A 19,579-nucleotide genomic window follows, 5' to 3' on the forward strand; every position below is an offset into this window, starting at 1 on the left:
AGTGAACACAATTAGACAATCAGTTCCCAATATTAGGAAAAACCTGACAGGGTTTTACAAAGAAATAGAGTCCGTTTTACAGTCCTCTGTGTTCACCTTGAGTGACATTGACTTGTTATTCCCTGTACTCCTACCCGTAGATGTATGGAAACAGGTTCGGACAATAGACGATGTGCCGGGGCTGGGAGATACGTGGGCAAATATGATTAGAATTGATGGAGAAAGACCAGCTGGTGAGAAACCACCACAGGTAATACTTACTTTACCTGATAGGATTGTCGCTAAACTAAAAACTATAATTCCAGAAAAAAGGATTATTTGGGACAAGCTTACGGCCTGTGTCCAAGGGAAAACTGAAGGCGCCACCGAATTTTTCAATAGATTCGAGCAGGTATTTTCTGACTTCAGTGGACAGGATTTAGGTACAGAGTCGGGGAAGAGGTTGTTTGTGGACAAATTTGTACGTGGATTGTTACCTGACATCCAGTCACAAATTATGTCCTCTGAGAGCGCTTGGCAGGCAAAATCTCAATCTGAGGTTTTGCACATGGCTCAGTATTATGAGAACCGTGTTAATAATGAGAAGGAAAAAATTGAAAAGAGAAAGGGAGATTTGAAAACCAAAGTATTATTACAGCAAATTATTAGAAACCCCAGAGGAGGTATGACACAAACTAGAGGTCAGTACGTTCCAAAAGGAAATGCTCCGCTGAGTCCTGTAAATATTAATCAATGTGCTTATTGCCGCCAGGAAGGTCATTGGCGAGCACAGTGCCCTGTCCTTCGCCAGAGGTCAAGCAGTGCGTTTGGGGGTATGAGTAGACGACCTAGGTGCCGCCCTGGAGCAGGGGGCCCTGACAGAGGTCAGCTTTTACAAGATTCTCCGCAACCTTTTTCACGGGAAAATCAGATCTCGAGTATGGGCTCGAGAAACATATTTGATCACCCTTCTGCTGCCTACCTTTCTGAAGAGCTTCCTTCTGATGAGGCTCTATTTTATTAGGATTGCCCGAAGCAGGGTTTGGAACCTTCACCTATTCCCGTTAATCAGAATTATTAGTAGGGAATAGGAAACACCACTTTTTGATTGACACTGGAGCACAGAAGTGCTCCATTGATCATTCTAGGGTTCCAAACATCCCACTGTCAGGACAAACAAATGTTTCCGTAGGGTTTTCTGGTATACCAACTGTCTGTCCGGTTTCTGCGACAGTATCCGTTTCTTTGGGTCCCTTCACGGACCATTGCCCTTTTCTTCTCACTTCAAACTGTGGAGAGAATTTGCTGGGGTTGAATTTGTTAAAGAAATTGAACGCAGTAATTCATTGTTCTTCGGATGGAGTACTGCTAACGGTTTCACCACAGCAACTTCCTAATTCTCAGTTCTTGATTCGACCTTTACCTCCCGAGTTCAGCATTGTCCCGGAATGCTTGTGGGCGGTGGACGACAATGATGTCGGAGTGTTACAGATTGAGCCTGTTAAAATAGTCCTGAAACATGGGGTGAAACTGCCACGCATCCCGCAGTATAAAATATCAGTCGAAGGTGAACGTGCTTTGAAATGCATTGTCTCCGATTTTGTACATCGTGGGGTGATCGAGGAGATTACAGGTAGTTTGTGTAACAGTCCGATCTTACCCGTTTATAAGAAAGGCGACAATGCAATTCCATACAGGTTTATAATTGATCTTCGTGCTATTAACCGAGTGGTCGCCCCACAATTTCCAATTGTGCCTGATGTGACGACGATATTAACAATGATCCCTGCTACGGCTACGCACTTCAGTGTTGTGGATCTAAAAAACACTTTCTTTAGTATCCCTATACATAAAGAAAGCAGATATCTGTTTGCGTTCACCTTGGGGGGACGCTCATTTACATTTACAAGGGCACCTCAAGGGTATACTGAAAGTCCCAGTATTTATAGTAGAGCTTTGAAAGAGCAGCTCGACACCCTTGAATTGCCACCTACTTGCACGCTGCTTCAATATGTTGACGATTTACTTTTGGCTGCAGATTCTGAGAAGGCCTGTAAAGAAGGCACTATACTGTTGCTTGTTCATCTAGCTAAAAATGGTCACAAAGCTTCGCTTAAAAAATTTCAATATTGTTGTCAGGAGGTTGCCTATCTAGGCTACCTCCTGTCAAAGGAGGGGAGAAGATTGACACCTGAAAGAATAAAACACATTTCTGGCATGTCTGTTCTAAATACACAGAAGGAAGTCAGAGCCCTCATAGGGATGGCGTCCTACTGTAGGTTGTGGATCCCGAATTTCGCACTAGTGATAAAACCGATGTTGGCTTTGACGAAGAAGGGCATTTCTCTGCCACTGCCATGGGAATTGGAACATCAACGATCATTTGAGCTTCTCAAAACCGCGCTATGTTCGGCACCGGTTCTGGGTACTCCAAATTATGACAAGGCCTTTTTTTTGTTTGTGCATGAATGTGATGGATGTGCTTTGGCTGTGTTAACACAGGAACACGGAGGGAAAAACAGGCCATGCGGCTACTACTCCTCCGCCCTTGATCCTGTCGCATGCGCTTTGCAAAGATGTTTGCGCGCTGTCGCTGCTGCTGCCGCGTCTGTAAAACAGAGTGAGGGAATGGTTCTAGGCCATGATTTGATTTTGATGGTACCTTACTATGTTGATATTCTATTGAACAAAACCCAAACACAACACCTCACCTCTGCACGGTTAACAAGGTATGAACTAATTTTGTTTGCCCCTCATATTCAAATTAAGAGGTGTTGTGTTCTTAATCCGGCTGAACTCTTACCTTTCCCGCAAAACACTGTTTGCGGTAACAAAGAATTACATGACTGCCTGTATACCACTGAACAAGAAACGAAGGGCAGGATAGATCTCATAGATACTCCTTTGGATAATGCAGAAGGGGAGCTGTTTTGTGATGGCTCCTGCTTCAAACTTTCGAATGGCACATCTACAGCTGCTTATGCAGTTACTACATTGAGCAAAGTTGTCGAAACTAAGAGAATTTCGCATAACTCTGCGCAGGCCGCAGAGATTATAGCGTTGACCCGAGCTTGTGAACTTTCCCAAGGGCGAAGAGTCAATATATATACTGATAGCCAGTACGCATTTGGGGTGGCTCACAACTTCGGAAAGCTTTGGTCGGAATGAGGGTTCCTGACCTCACATGGGACCAAGATTCAGCATGGCCCCTTGATAGTGCAATTACTTTCGGCACTCTCACTCCCTAAACAGTTAGCGATCATGAAATGTGCAGCACATCGCAAGGTCATAGATGATGTAGGCAAAGGGAACGCCTTTGCGGATTTGATAGCCAGACAAACGGCCACAGACCTTAGCACGGACATGTATGCTTCAAGGGAAATGAGAGATGCTTGTATAATGGATGAAGGTATTGGGTCTGTGTGAGATATTCAAACTGATGCCACAATGGAAGAATCTAAAAAGTGGGCTGAAGGAATGGGGAAACTGGATGACAAAGGGTGTTGGGTGGATACATCCGAAGGGAAATGGTTGCTTCCTGATTCTTATGTGTTGGCAATGGTTACAATGGCACACAGTCCTACGCATGTGTGTGCCCAGCAGATCACGAAAATGTTAGAACAGGTTTGGGTAAATGACAAAATTCTGGAAACTGCAAAGAGGCACGTCCAGAACTGTATGATCTGCCTACAGCACAATGTGGGTAAAGGGACAGTGACTCCAAGGGGAAGTTTCGGGCCCCCCTCCGTCCCCTTTGAGGTCATCCACTTTGATTTTATTGAGATGGAACGATGTAATAATCTAAAATATGTTCTTGTCATTATTTGTGCCTTCAGTAAATGGGTCGAGGCTTTCCCCATCAAAGATGCTACCGCCATGACCACTGCAAAGATTATGGTAAAAGAATTCTTTCCTCGATTTGGGCTCCCAAGGATAATCTGGTCGGATAGTGGTCCTCACTTTATCGCAGCAGTAATTTTGCAAATATGTGCAGCCCTATGTATTGAGAAACGATGTCATTCAGCTAGACATCCTCAAAGTGCTGGGTTGGTAGAAAGACACAACGGTATTTTAAAGAATAAACTTGCAAAAACATGTGCTGATACCAAACTGAAATGGCCAGATGCTTTGCCTATTGTGTTATTAGCTATGCGTACCACACCTCAGACTAGAACTGGGCTTTCTCCATTTGAAGTAGTAATGGGGAGACCTGCTAACATTTGGGGTCTCCAGAAACCTAAAGCCCTGAGGGAGGTGGAGAATGTATTGCTTGTAGACTACTGTAACCAGTTAACTAAAAATCTGTATTTCATTTACCACCATGTGAATTCTGCTTTACCTGTACGGTTCACGGGCCCAGGACACGATATACAGCCTGGAAGTTGGGTCCTCGTGAAGGCCTACGAGAGGTCTTCCTGTCTCGCGCCTCGCTGGCGGGGACCCCATCAGGTATTATTGGTCACCAGGACAGCAGTGCGGGTGGCTGGAAAGAAGACCTGGATTCACCCGACGCACGTCAAGAAACTTCCTCACCCGACGCCACACGCTACAGAAGAAGCAGAACCCCTCGCTGATGCTACAGTCTCGGATCTTGGTGTAGCAAACAGCGCTGTGAGTGCGTCGGAAAAGTTCTCTGAGCCTAAGGAGCTTGGGGAACAGTCCATTTCGTCTCCGCACTCTCTTGAAAAATCACTTCCGGAAAACACTGTTTCGAGCTCTGCGACTTCCGTCGCCACCGACACGTCGCTTCCCTCAGGAAGTGACGATACTTTGCTTCCGGACCAGACAATTTCGGGTACCATCAGGTACAACCTTCAACCAAGGAAATAGAACTAGGGCACGAGTTTCGTGCATCTGGAAAAAAAGGAAGTGTTTGGAAAATTGTCTTGTTATGAGAAAGTTTTGTTGAACAAAAAAGGGATTCTGCTGGTCAGGGTTGGTAAGGACTAAGAAATCACGCAACCGTAGTGTCGCCAGCAACGAACCTTGGGACCGTCGATTGAGAAACTACGATGCCTGCCACCTTCACCGCTGCTCCCCGTACTGAACTTGTAAATAAGGGGGTGACCAAATCGAACAATGAACAATGTGCCTGGGCCCCGAAAACGTACTGTTGTGTTTTGATTTTGATTATTGTTATTTTTGCAACTGCTGCTTTAGGACTTTGGTATTTCGAAGAAGTCTATCCTTTGAAACCTTTATTACCGACCAAGATCGTACCAACTGTTTTGACTCCCTCTGTACACCTTCACACTTTGTCCCCTAGAGACTCCCAACATAGACAGAAGTATCATAATAACACTCTGATGATAGTAATGAATGCTACTCATGCCATTTTTAATAAGAGTAATTGTTGGATTTGTACTCACTTACCGCAGCATGGGAACAAGGGACTGGGCTGGTATATACATCCTCTACCTTTAACAACCTCTCTTAGAGCACTATTCTTTGGCCGATGGAATGATAGCATCTCAGGGAAATTTGATGGAACTAATTTAAATGATTTAGAGAAACGTGAATTGACTCCCCTGGGATGCTCGCTTTTCGCAAATAGAAGTAAACCCAATGTCGCTTCTATTAGGCCGTCTGACAAACTATCTCTTCCTTTTCAAACTCTGATTTCCTTTAAAATGGCTCCGATAGGCAATAATGACGCTGTACCTCCTTCTTATTCTGTAAATCATAGTCCTGACTCGGTTTCCTTCTGTGTACAGAGAAATGGCACTAGGCCAATGGGAGATTTTGAAGCTTGTAAAAATATTGTAAATTTGACTGGGGAAAAAAGGCCTCTGTATGTAGAAGGGCCTGTTTATTTTGTTTGTGGTAGTTTAGCATTTCCCTGGTTTCCCAAGGATTAGCAGGGAACCTGTTATTTAGGAATATTGTTATCCGGGGTATTTGTAGCTAGTACATTGGAGGTTTCTAAGGCTCGCCCACAGCGAGACAACAACGGAGATACCCCTGGGCAAGTATTGGGGGACATAGCTAAATCAGTTGTGCCCTTTTGGGGACAAATAGCAAACTCAGAGAACATTAGGGGATTATCTAGGGTACTGGAGAGAACGATCAACCGGACCACGGACATACTCTACAATATGACCTTAGAGCAAAAGGCGATAAGATTGGTAGCACTTCAAAATCGCATGGCATTAGATGTCATTTTGGCGGAACGAGGTGGTGTATGCAAATTAGTGGGGTCCGCTTGTTGTGTTTTCGTACCAGACTCCTCACCAACAATTTTTAAAGCAATTCAGAACTTGCATACTCTCAGTTCTGAAGTCCATATTCCTGTAGGAGACTGGAACCTTAGTACTTGGTCTTGGGATTCTTTGCGATCTTGGGTTTGGAAGGTGCTTTCTGTTATTCTGGTTATTTTAGGGATTCTGTTATTCCTTTGTTGTTGTTTTCAATGCCGCACACATGAATAAGTAATATGCCCGCAGGCCACTTGTTGGGGTCGCGAACTGAGACCTTGTCCTATCCCTGACCTATGTGTAAATGAACAACTGTATCAGCGGAACTGATCAAAATGCATACATTATGGGATTGACCTGGCAACGAACCCTAGGCCTGGTCCCAAGAATGGTTAACCCACGAGGGGGTTGGCCAGAGCTGGATAAAAAGTATAAAAACCTGAGTATCCCAATGTACGGTCTCTCACACTAACACGGCGAACTACCGTTGATAGTTTGTTCTGTTACTCTGAGGGCCGAATAGCTATCCGTATGTCAATTGACTTTTGGTAATTGTTGTATCTTTGAATAAAGCGCTTTGTATGTCCTTTGTAACCTGTGTTGGTGTGTTTCCTTTGGGCTTCCCGGCCTCATATCAATTTTTCTGTTTCCACAGGTCGAATATGTATTCTACATTTTGTCAGAATCTGGGGTCTACAGAATACATTTGCAAAGAGTGACATTCTGATGCTGTTATTTGTGTGGATCTTTCTTCATCTCTTACTCCTCTTCCTGTAGGAAAGAGTAGAGGAAAGAAACGTGTTTCTACACTTTTCTCCCATATGCTGATCGAATATCCTTTGGCTTGACGCATTTGATATGTTTCTAATGCATCATCTATGGTGTCTTTACAGTGTACTGGGCAACTTGTATACTGGTGCAAAATATTGGCTGCAGTAATATGATGTAAACATTCAAAATGGCCAGTTGGTGATGAATCCTGAATTATTTAGGTAGTTTCTCTTTAGTTCACTTCAATGTTTATATCTCTGTAGTACTCATTGTTTTCTTTTAGATATTGTAGGGCTTTTCTAACATTGTTTCAGTGTACTTTATTTTGTCTTTTGTCGGTACAACATTAACTAGGAAAATCAAAGTTTGATCTATGGGCCGTAGCACACCTAGAGTTTCTGCATTTTCGTTAAGATCTAATGGCAAATGTACTACTTTTCCATGAATGCGTTTAATAATTCAGAAGAAGGCAATTTGGCTGTTTTGGGTTAAAGGCATATTATAGCTTGAAATGGGTTTACTGTTTGGATTATAATGCAGGAATTTTTGCATAGTACAGTCGCTGCAGAAGATTCTGTATAGTGCAATGGTGTGTTCCTAACATGTTGATGGGGTGGAAGGTGCTTTTGCAAGCAGTTCCCGAAATGCAAGCTAATTAATGTCCTCGCAGTCCAGTGTATTTGAGCACTGGACAGGAGTCCAAGGTTTGTAAAGTTTTTATTCAAATGTTGTCTTTCACTTTCAAATAGTGATTGCAGAATTGTCATAAAGATTGGAAGATTTTAGGCATACGTTACACATTGAGGTGCATGGCCATTTGTAGACTGGACAGATTGGTTGGGTGAAAGGAACAGAAAGGAACAGTTGGTTTAAAGTTTGTTGTGGATGTGTTTTCGATATGGGTTTCTTGTGCTATAATGGTGTTTTATACCATTTCATACCCTCGGCCATTACTATGTATGGCAATTTGGTTTTTCTGTTCTTGTTTATAAGCCTCTTCATTGAAGTATGGTTCTGTGCTGCTTGTGTAAATCCATTCACCTTCACAGAAGTTTGAAAACGTATCTATGTTGACATTGAGCATGTTTATAAGTACTTTTTGTAATTTACGGTTTAATTTTGTTAGTGGTTTAATTCTGTTTAAAATTAATATAAACAATTTTCTTTTAGACAGAATTGCACTGTCAATTAGAGCCTCCAGGATTAGTCTTCTGCAGTAATTATAAAGGGTAGAGCGTAACTTCTCAACCATCTTCATAAGATTTTGAAGAACTCTGCGGTGGAATTTCTTTTGTAAAATTACTTTTTTGGAATTCTTCACTGTGACTATGTTAGCATTGCTAGATATAGTGTTAGGGTCATTAGCAGTTTTCTTCTTTTTTATACATAGAGGGGCCCTAGATTGTTTAGTGTTTGCTGGTTTACTTTTGTTGACTGATTGTATTAGCAGTTTTGTTTCAATGTTTCCTATATATTCTGCTAGAGATGGATGAGTATTTGGCATGCTTTTATTTTTATTGGCTCTATTCTTTCTTTGTTTTCTACGGAGTTGGTTTTTAATAGGCATTCTGTTCTATCTGTTGGAAAGAAAAGGAAAGGGTGGGTTTGAAAGTTGTGGAAAATATATATGCGTGCATTTTGAATGACTGTGTGAATATGATGGCAGACATAAATTGGGGGTTGCCTGATTGTTTAATGGGTTGATACTTGTGGTTGGGAAGGTTGTAATAGTAGCTTTGTGTTTAGATGTGTGAAGGACTTGAGTTAGTGTGTAAGACAGTGGTAGCGTCAATGAATGAGTGAGGACATTACAATGTTTTCAGGATAATAATGGTTGTTATAATAATGGGGTTTAGGTGACCATTGAAAGAGTGTACATGTTGAGGTGTAGGGAGCAACAGCCAAATAATTGTTATTGTTTTGAAAGGAATTTTGTAGGCTACTATGCGGCTAAACTATACTGTATGAGTAACGTAAAGAATACTACTGCAGTAATGAACTTACTTTGTAGGAGGTGACAAGTAGTTTCCTTCAGATTGTTGTCTTCCTGGAGGTTGTTGTTCACTGTAATTGCGAAAGAAGAACATTAGTGGCTATATATGGTAGTGGTGAAGTAATCTGTGTACAGGAAGACATTATTTATGAATGTAGGAGGAGTTGTTGGAAAGAAGACTTAATAAAATTGGCTCTCATTATGAGTATGGTGGTAACCCTGGTGGTGCTGCATATGGGTGACAAACAGATTCATGATCATTTTTTGGCACCTAGCTTCCCGGTGCCATCAGGACATTACAAGTTCCTTTGGCCTGGGAAGTCTGGTGCCAGAAACTGTTAGTCCATATTCCCGTGGAGTCCCATAGGACTTTTTAGGAATGTGCACACGGGAGCACTGGCTCCATTGGTAATGGGGCTGTTGGTCCCATGATAAGTATGCCTAACAGGGCTGCAGCAAGAAAGTGAGACATTTTTATAGAATGCAAAAATTGTAAAAATGTTTTAAAAGCTGTCCTTTTTGGGAGGCTGCACATGAACGTTGAACAATGGTTCTGTGGATTTATAGCAGCACTGTGTGTGACTTTTTCAGAAAAAAAGAAGTGGAGGTGGAAAACATTTGTACAACACTTTTAAATGGAACTTGTGTGAAAGTTTACTATGTTCTCAGTGCATGCATACTTGCCAATGTGATGTATTCCAATGTGTAGGTACTTATTAAGTGATGATGCTTTTGTTTGTATTGTGGGAGTTGTGGTTTCACTTTTTCCATTAGGAAAGGTGCATTACAAGTCCCAGATTGCAGAGAAAAATGTAGGAGCCAATAAGCACATACAGATTTAAAAGCTGAATGTTAGCAAGTATGCATGTGTGTCAAAGTTAATAAAATTGAACACACTGATTGTTATTTCCAAATGTTGCACAAATTGTTTCCATTTTCTTTTCATTTATTTTTTAGAAATTACACACAGTACTGTTGTAAATGTACAAATGCATTTATTAGTTGTACTTGGAATGGTGCTGAAATTAATATTTTTAAACGCTTTGCATTTTCCCATTTTTCATTCCATGTAGTTGCATGCTTTAGCAACATACTTGCAGTGTTCGTTTTCAGTTTGGATCATAATAGTTCTAGTATAACCTTCGTTAGTGGGAGAAGTGGTATTAAAAGTGACAAAATCAAAGGAAAAAATAACACTTGGTAGGTTATAATGGGTCATAATCGGCAGTATGCATGTGCTGTCAATATATTGAACTTTCACACAGGATCTGCCATTTCAACATGCTGTAGAAATGTTTTACGTGTGATCTTCTTTTGTTTCACAAACAATACACAGACAGTGGTGCTGGAATTGTAAATATGTATTTTTAAAAACTGTGATGAATATGCTCATTAAAAGAACACTTTGTAACCAGCCACCATTCTAAGTAACTGCCACTTGATGTCAGTAGATGGGGCAAAAGAGAGTATGATTACAGAGTAGGGCATGGTAAGTGGCAGGAATCCTGTTTACATGCATTTGTAAAGGAGTTGGAAATATAATTTTACACATATAAGCATAGCTGTACCTTGTCTTGAAAGATGCAGATGTGGTTGAATCTTAAATAGAGGTCTTGGAGATTTACATAGTACGTTCTGATGCAGGTGTTGTGAGTAACAGGAGACATGTATTCTGAGAGTTTAAAAGTAAATCTGAAGTGTTGCACTAAGATTAACGAGTTAGATGTAGTGTTTTTGGATGTGATTGGTGGATGGGTGTGAGCCTGCTTGAAAGTAGCCAATGAGGGAGTGCTACAAAGATTAAAGTGGAAAGGGAAGAAGGGCTACTTTGTGTTACGGGGTCCATGGACAGGGCGTTCCACATCCAGGTCTTTTAAGGATGTCTGGCATGGAAAGGGGACTGTGGGGAATAGCCAATGACATATTCTGGTTGTTATTTGTAGGAAGAGAGGGTAGCAGTTCTTTTCATTGCTGTGTGTAGGGAAGATGGCTGTGGTTGTTGAGATGATAAGGCTTACTGTGTGGACGGTGGGAGATTCTTGGATGCTGAATCTGAAAAGGTACACAGAAATGTGTGGCATTTCTGCTAATATTGTATTGGAGGGAGTGAAGGTTTCATGGTATGATATGATATATGATATGATAGTTGATTTATATAGCGCCTATACACAATGTGTTTCAGTGTGCTTCAAGGCAAGGGAGGGAACAAGGGAAAATACAATGACATTCTTACAGGCCATGAACAGTAAGGATGTGAAATTAACTATCGTACTCGGCATGACGACATTTCAGATAGTGCAAGACACAGATAAGGAAGGGAGGGGGATAGTGGGAAGGAAATGAAAACAGACAGGCGACTACCGTACTAGGCCTGATGACATTTCTGGTAGAGCCGGAGAAAACAAGAGGTGTGGGAGAGGGGTGCAGAAAGGTAGGGGAGCAACAAAACAAGCAACTATCATATTAGGCCTGACACCATTTCAGATAGTGCTGGAGGGGGTGTGGGGAGGAAAAAACTAGTAAGGGAAGGGGGAAGGAGACAGACAAGGTTGCTATCATACTAGGTCCAGGGACAATTCTGATAGAGTAAATGCATAGAAGAAAGTAAGGGGAGGAGATAGGAAAAGGGAGAAGGGAAAGGAGGAGAGAACAGAGAGTTAGCAGTCAAAAGAGTGGAGAAGCAAGAGGGGAGAGTGAATACAATTGTAGATGTCAGTAGTAACACACAATGTTGCAAGCCAGGATACAAGATGAAGATGGGAACAGCATAATTCAGGGCCACCATGAGTGCAAGATGCAAAGGTGTGCCTGGTGTGCCTGGCCAAAACTGGGAGAGTGTATTTGCATATTGCAAAAACATGTCTCATTTCCAATGTCCAGATCTCATTGTAGTACATTGTGGAGGACATACTTTGGGCTACATCAGTCCAATACCTTTTCAAATTACATTGAAACATATGCTGAAAGCAATAATGAAACTATTTCCACATGGAAAGATAATCTTCCATGTATACCTCCCAGCGCAGTATGGAGATGCACCAATGTGTTTTGTCCACAACAATAAGCAGGAAGGTGCCTTGTAAACAAAGGGGTATTTGAGTGGTGTTGGGATTACATCCTTTCCAAATGAGAACATTGTGGCGGAGGGTGGACATCATTTTTTCAGTGATGGCATGACTTTCACTAATTTTGGATTATGCAATCTTTCTTCAAAACATTCAAAATGCACTCAGAAAGTTCCTGTGAAAATAATGTAGAGTGCATGTGAGTAGTTGTAGGGAAAAAAAGCCCCCAAAAAATCAAAACTGAAAAATTCAAAACAAGGTTCTTTTCAGAGCCACCACTAGAGATGAAATAACTTACATTGGACCTCATCACGACTTGGGCGGTATTAGCCCTACCGCTGAACTCTCCGGCACTAATAGCACCGGATCACGAGTTCAGTGATAATGTTAATCCCCATTCCCCATTGAGCCCATTCGGGAATGCCCCATTCCCCATTGGGCTCAATGAGGAAATTTTGCGCTAATATGAGCACATTTTTGGCAGATTTCCGCGAAATCCGCCGAAGTCCTGATTTGGCGGACCCTTAAATCCGGCAGTAATAGCGCTACCGCCAGATTTGAGAGTTACTGCCAAAGTCATGATGAGGCCCATTGTGTTTAATTTCCACCCCCGCCCTCTTAAATTTGACGATCTGTCCACGGACACTGCGGTAGTCCGTGGATGGCACATGCCACATCCATGTCTATTGAGAATGCCAGGCATGGAAATGGGACTGTGCAGCCCAGTGATTAGCCAATGAGGTTTCCTGTGAGTGCTATACAAGGAGAGAGTCTGGCAGAAGCTTTGTTTGCTGGAAGGACAGCAGATGGCCATGGCTATATGTTTAAGAAGGCAGAGTAAATTTATTTTGAGGGACTCATGGATCGATTGGCGGAAGGTGTATGCTGAACACTGTGGAGTGGCTGAAAATCTTGCATTTTATAATGTTCATGTACAATGGTATGGAGTGCGCAGCATGAAGTGGGTTGACTTGCTCCCATTTTGTGTAAATATGGTGAAACTGAAACATCTGGACATTATAATTGTTTATTGTGAAGGGAAACGTTTAGGGTATGGCACTGGAAGGTCATTGCAGTTTGTAATGAAGGAGACATTTGGCAAATTGAAAGAAATGTTACCGAATTCAAGACTGATTTTTTCTCACATTGCCCAGAGACAGACGTGGATGTACTCCAGTTAATGGAGAAAGCGAGGTGCAATGTCAACAAGGCTGTGTGTGCATTTTTTGGAGATGTTGGCATGATGTCTTTCCATAATGAAAATATAAAACTTGAATTTGCCAACATTTTCCGCACAGATAGAGTACATTTTACTGATACAGGTAATCAGATTTTTGAAGCTGTTTTTGTAAATATACAGAGCATTTTTCAGTAGTTACAAAAAGAATAAATGGAAACACGGGGAAAACAAATTGCCTACTCTTTGGCACCTGTAAAGAAATAGCTTAGTTTAGTAAAATGTTCTTTTGCCTACTCTAAAAACTGATAAAACATTATAAAAACAAAAAATACAAAAAAGGTTCTTTTCAGAGCCACCACTTTCCTTCGCAAAAGAGTTAAATGTTTTAAATTCCACCACAGCACACATTTGTCTGATGTCTGTGGACTACCACACTGTCCGCAGACTCCACAGGCTGCGTATGGGCCTATAACTTTTTTGGTAATTCTATTTTTCAACTGTGAAAGGTGGCTCCTAAAACAACCGTTTTTTTATTTCATATTTTTTTGGCTTTTTTTCTCATAGGAGAGACAAGGGAGGGGAGGCAAGGGAGGGACGGGGCACAACCACAGGGACGAAGGGGCATGTGGAGAGAGGAAGATGTTGGCTGGGCCTTAATCAGGTAGGGGACAGTGTTTCTGGTGCTCCTTGACCGTGGCCTCCAAAGCACTCTGAAACTGCTCCCCCCTACAGAGTGGTGTGTCACAGTACATACACAGCACTGTCACCCTCAAAAGGTAACGGTCGACCATGTTATGTATGACTGTGAGGCTTCTGCTAGGATCCTCTGCCCCACAGGAGTGTCCCAAGTGGTGAAAGGAGGAGAGGATGAGCTAGTGGGTTTCACCCTACTCGTCCCTTCGAAAGGTATGATCTTTTGCACTGCTCACTTGTGTTTGGACTTGAGGTGGTGCTGCATGGAGGTGGTCCCGTAGGAGTACAGACCTGGTTTTCCATGACTGTGTACAACCTTGCACTCAGTTGATCAGACCTTGTCTGCCTGAGTTTTTTGTACACCTCCAATGGTGTTAAAAAGCTACCATACCCAGGACTCACGATGGGAGCTTGAGAGAGGGACTTCCAGTAACTCATCTTCATCTTTCTCTTGATCTACTTCTGCATCACCACGCCTGTTTCCCTCTCCAGGACTTCCATATGGTGGTGGTGATGGGGGAGCTGCAGTGGCTATAGCAGATGCCATTGTGGTCTCCCACAAGCACAGAAAAACCAGCAGGTGCTCCCTCCTGGACTGCCACACTGAGAATGAGGTGCAGTAACTGGTGGTTCCCTTCAGAGGGGTTGTCCGCGGACTGTGCGACTGTCCACAGACTACCGTGTCAGAAATGGCACTAAAAAATTATAAAAAAGTTGCCAGATCAACTAAGACATGGTCTACGAGCTCTGCAAAGTTAAAGATTCAGCTTGAAACACCCTAGATTGGCCAAAAATGCAGTTTTAAACTGTTTGGGGGTACAGACACTGTCTGTGAACACTTCCATCACACCACGCGGGAGTAGTCACATGATGACATCCCCAGGGACATGATGTACGCATGCGTGCCAGCAGGACAGGGGCTGAGTCTCCAAACAAATTAAAAGTGTGACACATGCGAGCAGAAATATCCAGACAGGCGCAGTGTCTGGGGACATAGTGAGATCAGGTGTGCATGTGTGCCAGTGTCCGCAGGACAGGGCCGGAGTCCCCAAACTAATTGGAAGTGCAACATGTGCAAGCAAACATGTCCAGACAGGCGCTGTGTCCGGGGACACAGTGAGATGAGCGTGCCAGTGTCCGCAGGACAGGGGCGGAGATCCCTTACTAATTAAAAGTGTACCACAACAGAGCAGACATTCCCAGACAGGTGCGGTGTACAGGCACATCTCCATTTTGGTTATAGACAGTAGCACAGTCTGCAGACTCAAAATTGGGCTTTTTAAAAAAAAAAGGCAGCAACAGTACACAAACACATATTTATTGCAATCAAAAACATACATTTAATTAGGAAAACGATGGGGAATCGGAATGAGAAACATAAATGGGAGAATTTGGATTTTCTACACAATGTTCATGAGGGGAGGAAGGAAATGAGGTTTCAGCATAGCGTCTTTTATTTAGGGAATTTGATGGAGGTAATTGGTTGGGACAAAGTGAAAGGGTACACAGTACAAGTTGGGCAGTGATCCCGCCCCCAAACATCCAGAAAACTCCTGTTGCAAGTGCCAACAAGTGTGCTGTTGGGCTGGGACTCTCGCTCCAACGTTGCTCAACATTGGGATTGACCTGTGCTCCTGAGGTGCTGTATGTGCAAGAGGAATGGCTGCCTTTAACTACCAGGCGAAATGCCCGTGGACATGTGGACTCAAAGGACAAAAGTAATTATATATGTTACGGACCAAACTGATTCTTCTTGAGTTGTGGGTTGGGAAGGAGGGCGAATTGTTGTGAGTGGGCTTTTGGGCTGGGCTTGAGGGTGAATTGTTGTGGACTGGGCTTGTGGGCTGAGCCTGGGTTCGTTTGATCTGTGGGAAAACAAAACAACTCTTAAGTACGTTTCTGTTGCTTTCTTCCCAGCTGCCTTGCACTGTGATCTCACCCCTAAACATCCAGAAAACTCCTTCAAAAATTACTGTGCACACGCATTGCCACACGCGCATTGCGGTGGAGTGGTGCAGCCTGCTCATAACTTGTGAACAAGATTTATTATGTAAAAGGTGTTTTCTGGCAAGTGGTTTACGCAGTGGTGAATGCGCGGGGGCTCCATTGTTAGATAATCCTATCAGCAAATGCAACATTGATGCAATATTGTGTGCTGGTAGGAATACCTACTCAGACATGAACTCTGAGGAAATGCTTGATTTAGCCAATTTTACCGATATAGGTACTGCTATAGAAGTGGTGCCTGTAGTGCCAGATCCTCCCTTAGTACCAACCGCTCACAAAAACAATAAAGAGGGTGAAGGGGGACAATTCAATGAGTCTGTCCACTTGGTGCAGGTTCACTGTTCAGAACAAAATATGGGCAACACACACAAATCCTCTAGTGTTCAATGTAAGCCACAAGAGGTGAAACCTATTTCATGTTTGAACCCGGGTGAATCTTTAATGTATGAAGAGGTTGCCCATGGATATGAACTACCACAGGATTTCACAATGGACACAACAAATACTTCCACCGGAGCTAATAAATCTATGGAAGAGCTTTCAATGATTGGCCCCGAAAAGCTGATACAACCGGATAAACGCATCATGCAATCAATAGGCATCTTGACCCCATTAATACCAAGCACACACTTTACTGAATCACTTAAGCACTCCAATTTGAATGTTCCATTGAGATATGAAGGAAGGGACGTAATCCCTGGCCCGGTTCATAAATCCATCTCTGATAAACCTGATGGAGTTGCCACCTGTTCACGGAGGAGAATGGCTTTACATTGGGCTGCTATAAATTGAAACTGCTAATTAAATTAACAGATAGTGAAGATGAAAGGGAGACAATGTATGTCATCACCAGTTGCCCCTGAGGTTCCATTTACCTTTCCAGTCATTATACAGATATTGGATTTGTTGAACAAGGGTCACGATTATACTCATTATGAGATCAGGATGATTAAATCCTCTATGACTGACATTCTTGCCAAATTAAATAGGCTTGATGGTTTCGTCATTGGAAGGGAGACCTGTCATGAAAAAGTAAAAGAAACAACTACGCCAGCGTTAATGCAAAATCCCGACTCTGAAGATAAAAGCATGCAGTATTCTGAACCTAAAACCGTTAGCAATGCTACAATTGCTAACGATATAATGGAAATGAAAGGCATGCTACACGACATCAAACTCACGGTTCAAGAGAGCATGGCTGTTCCTTCATCCCCAAGTTCGAAGGATGTGGACGAATTGTCGAATAGCCCAACTGTTCTTACAAAAATAATAGAACAAATGGAGGCTGACAATGGTAGTGAAAGCCTTAATCCTGAGAAAGCTGTTTTTATGTCACTACGCACGAAGAAACTTCAGAATCGTGCTATCAAAAAAGCAGAAAAAAGAAAGCAGCTAAGGAACTATAAAAAAAAACTTAAACAATTATAAAAATTGATGACGACAGTACTAGAGAAGGACAACCAAGAAAAGAAATTACTGACTCTAATGTAACCAGTGATGATGACATCATTGATATGGAACAACTAAGTGAAGAAAGTCAGGCAGCATTGTGGCATAAATTGCTCGGACATACAGGGATTATAATCCCTGAAACAATAAGCGCTAAAACTGCAATTGGGACCCTAGATAGTTCTAATAAAAAAATGGCTCTAGCAGGTAAGATCGAAGCATCAGTGGAAGTGAAGAAAAAGCAGATGCACTTAAATAAATATTTTTAGTAAGGAAGAAATGAAGCGCATGTCCATGGTCCCCAGGACTGGTGCGGTGGAATTACCCCCTCAAAATTGCATTACAATTAGTGATGTGACTAAAGGAAGTCCACCTATATGGAATGATAAGGGTTGTTCATATGCACAAACATGCATGGGGGAAGTAATTACTCAGGCAGACTCCACTCAGAAACCACAATGGGACTTTATTATTGTAAGTAGTCCTGGCAAAACCATGGTACTTATTTCAGGTACCAAGGTTGGGCTGGCTGATCAAAGATTTGGTGGTCAGATCCAACAAACAACACTCTCCAAGGTCTTAATAAAATAGTGGGGAAAGAATTTGATCATGATAGAGAGTGTTCCGACGAAGTTAAGAAGAGGTGCACCATAATAGCTGGTTTTGGTAAATGTAGAGTACTTGATGAGATAAAAATAACTAAGGAGGGGGCTATTGGTGGTGTACTGCACTATAAACAGTTGAATGGTCCCTGTGTAACGACCAGTGATCCAATATTAGGACATTTATCTACCATAAAGAAAGCTGTATATGAGGGGGATAGCCTTGACCAGACAGAACCGGCGACGTCCTCCATTGGCAAACACGGATCCGGTTACAGGCAGGAGCTGCCATTTGCCCAAGCATGTATACCGGTTACGTTTAGCCATCCAAACAACCAGAGAGGCTCCCTGATATGCTCTTATGAAAAAGGCCAGATTACTCGTGAAATATTGATTAAAGAACGTGAACTAAATTGGAATGTTACTAATAGTGAGAACAGGCAAACAAGCTCCAAAGGAGTTTAAATCAGTCATGTGACTAACAAGGGAAACACGGTGCAAGTATCTGAACAGATGATACAACAAGAAAAAACAGGTGCTTCCATTTGTCCTGAAAATACATCCAGGGATCCTTGCAGTAGTAATCTTAAAAATAACCCAATGATCAAGGAGATAGTACTGTTAGACCAATTAATATGATTAGGTTGGAGGGCAAAGCAGAAATTTTAGAAGGGGCTTGAATTACCAGAAAATATTTGTTAGATCTATTGGCCCGGATTCCACCATTAAGAATGGTGACTATGTCTGATTTTGTAAACATTTCTCTATCTTGTGTAAACAATTACAAAATTACTTGCCATGTCTCTTCTGTGAGCATCCTGAAATGTATCTGGGCATATAGATCGGAAATGTTGGAACTTGGCTTTAAATTACACACATTCTGTGATGAAACAGTTTGATCAGACTTCCTGCAACAGCTTCCTCCTAACAGTTGGAGAGATGTTGGGTCTACCATGGAAACTCGGAGTAATAATTCTGATGAGAAAATGTGTATAACTCAACTGATGTCCATTGCAGCAAAAAATAAGGAGCTCACATAGATTGAGCCCATGCTGAAAGCAATATTTAACAAGTGTGTGACACCTCCAAATTAGCAGCAATTGATTTATAGGCTTTCCATATACTCATGGAACTCTTGTGGTTATAATAATATTGCTAAATAGTTACACAAGCTCTTGCCTCTTCAAAAGATGAATAGTATTACAGGGTTGAAATGGGTGCATTTTTTTGAGGATTGGGGTCTGTGGTTTATTAATGGTGCAGAGACAAACCCAAAATGTACTTGGTCAAGAGGATCACTGACTTCAACGATCTATTACTTCTGTGTGTCACACTCACTGGCACAAATAGTTAAGCCCGTGACTGTACACACGACTATACATAGTGACCATGCACCAATCAAACTGCGCATTGATATGCAGTACTCACAACATGTAGTAAATGAGTTGTTGCAATTATCAGAAATTGCCCGTCCGAATATATCATTAAGGTGGAATCAGACCCTCATTCATAAATTACGAGGGGGGGTCTGGGAATCTCTCTACCAGCACGAACACAGCGCAATGACCTGTTCTTTGGTGAGTACCCCTGGGAGAGACTCTACCAAGTCTTTAGCTCACTGTCCCTTTCACAGAGAAGAAATTTCC

Source organism: Ambystoma mexicanum, chromosome 1q (assembly GCF_040938575.1).
Source record: "Ambystoma mexicanum isolate Mex_15411 chromosome 1q, UKY_AmexF1_1, whole genome shotgun sequence".
NCBI lineage: Eukaryota > Metazoa > Chordata > Amphibia > Caudata > Ambystomatidae > Ambystoma > Ambystoma mexicanum.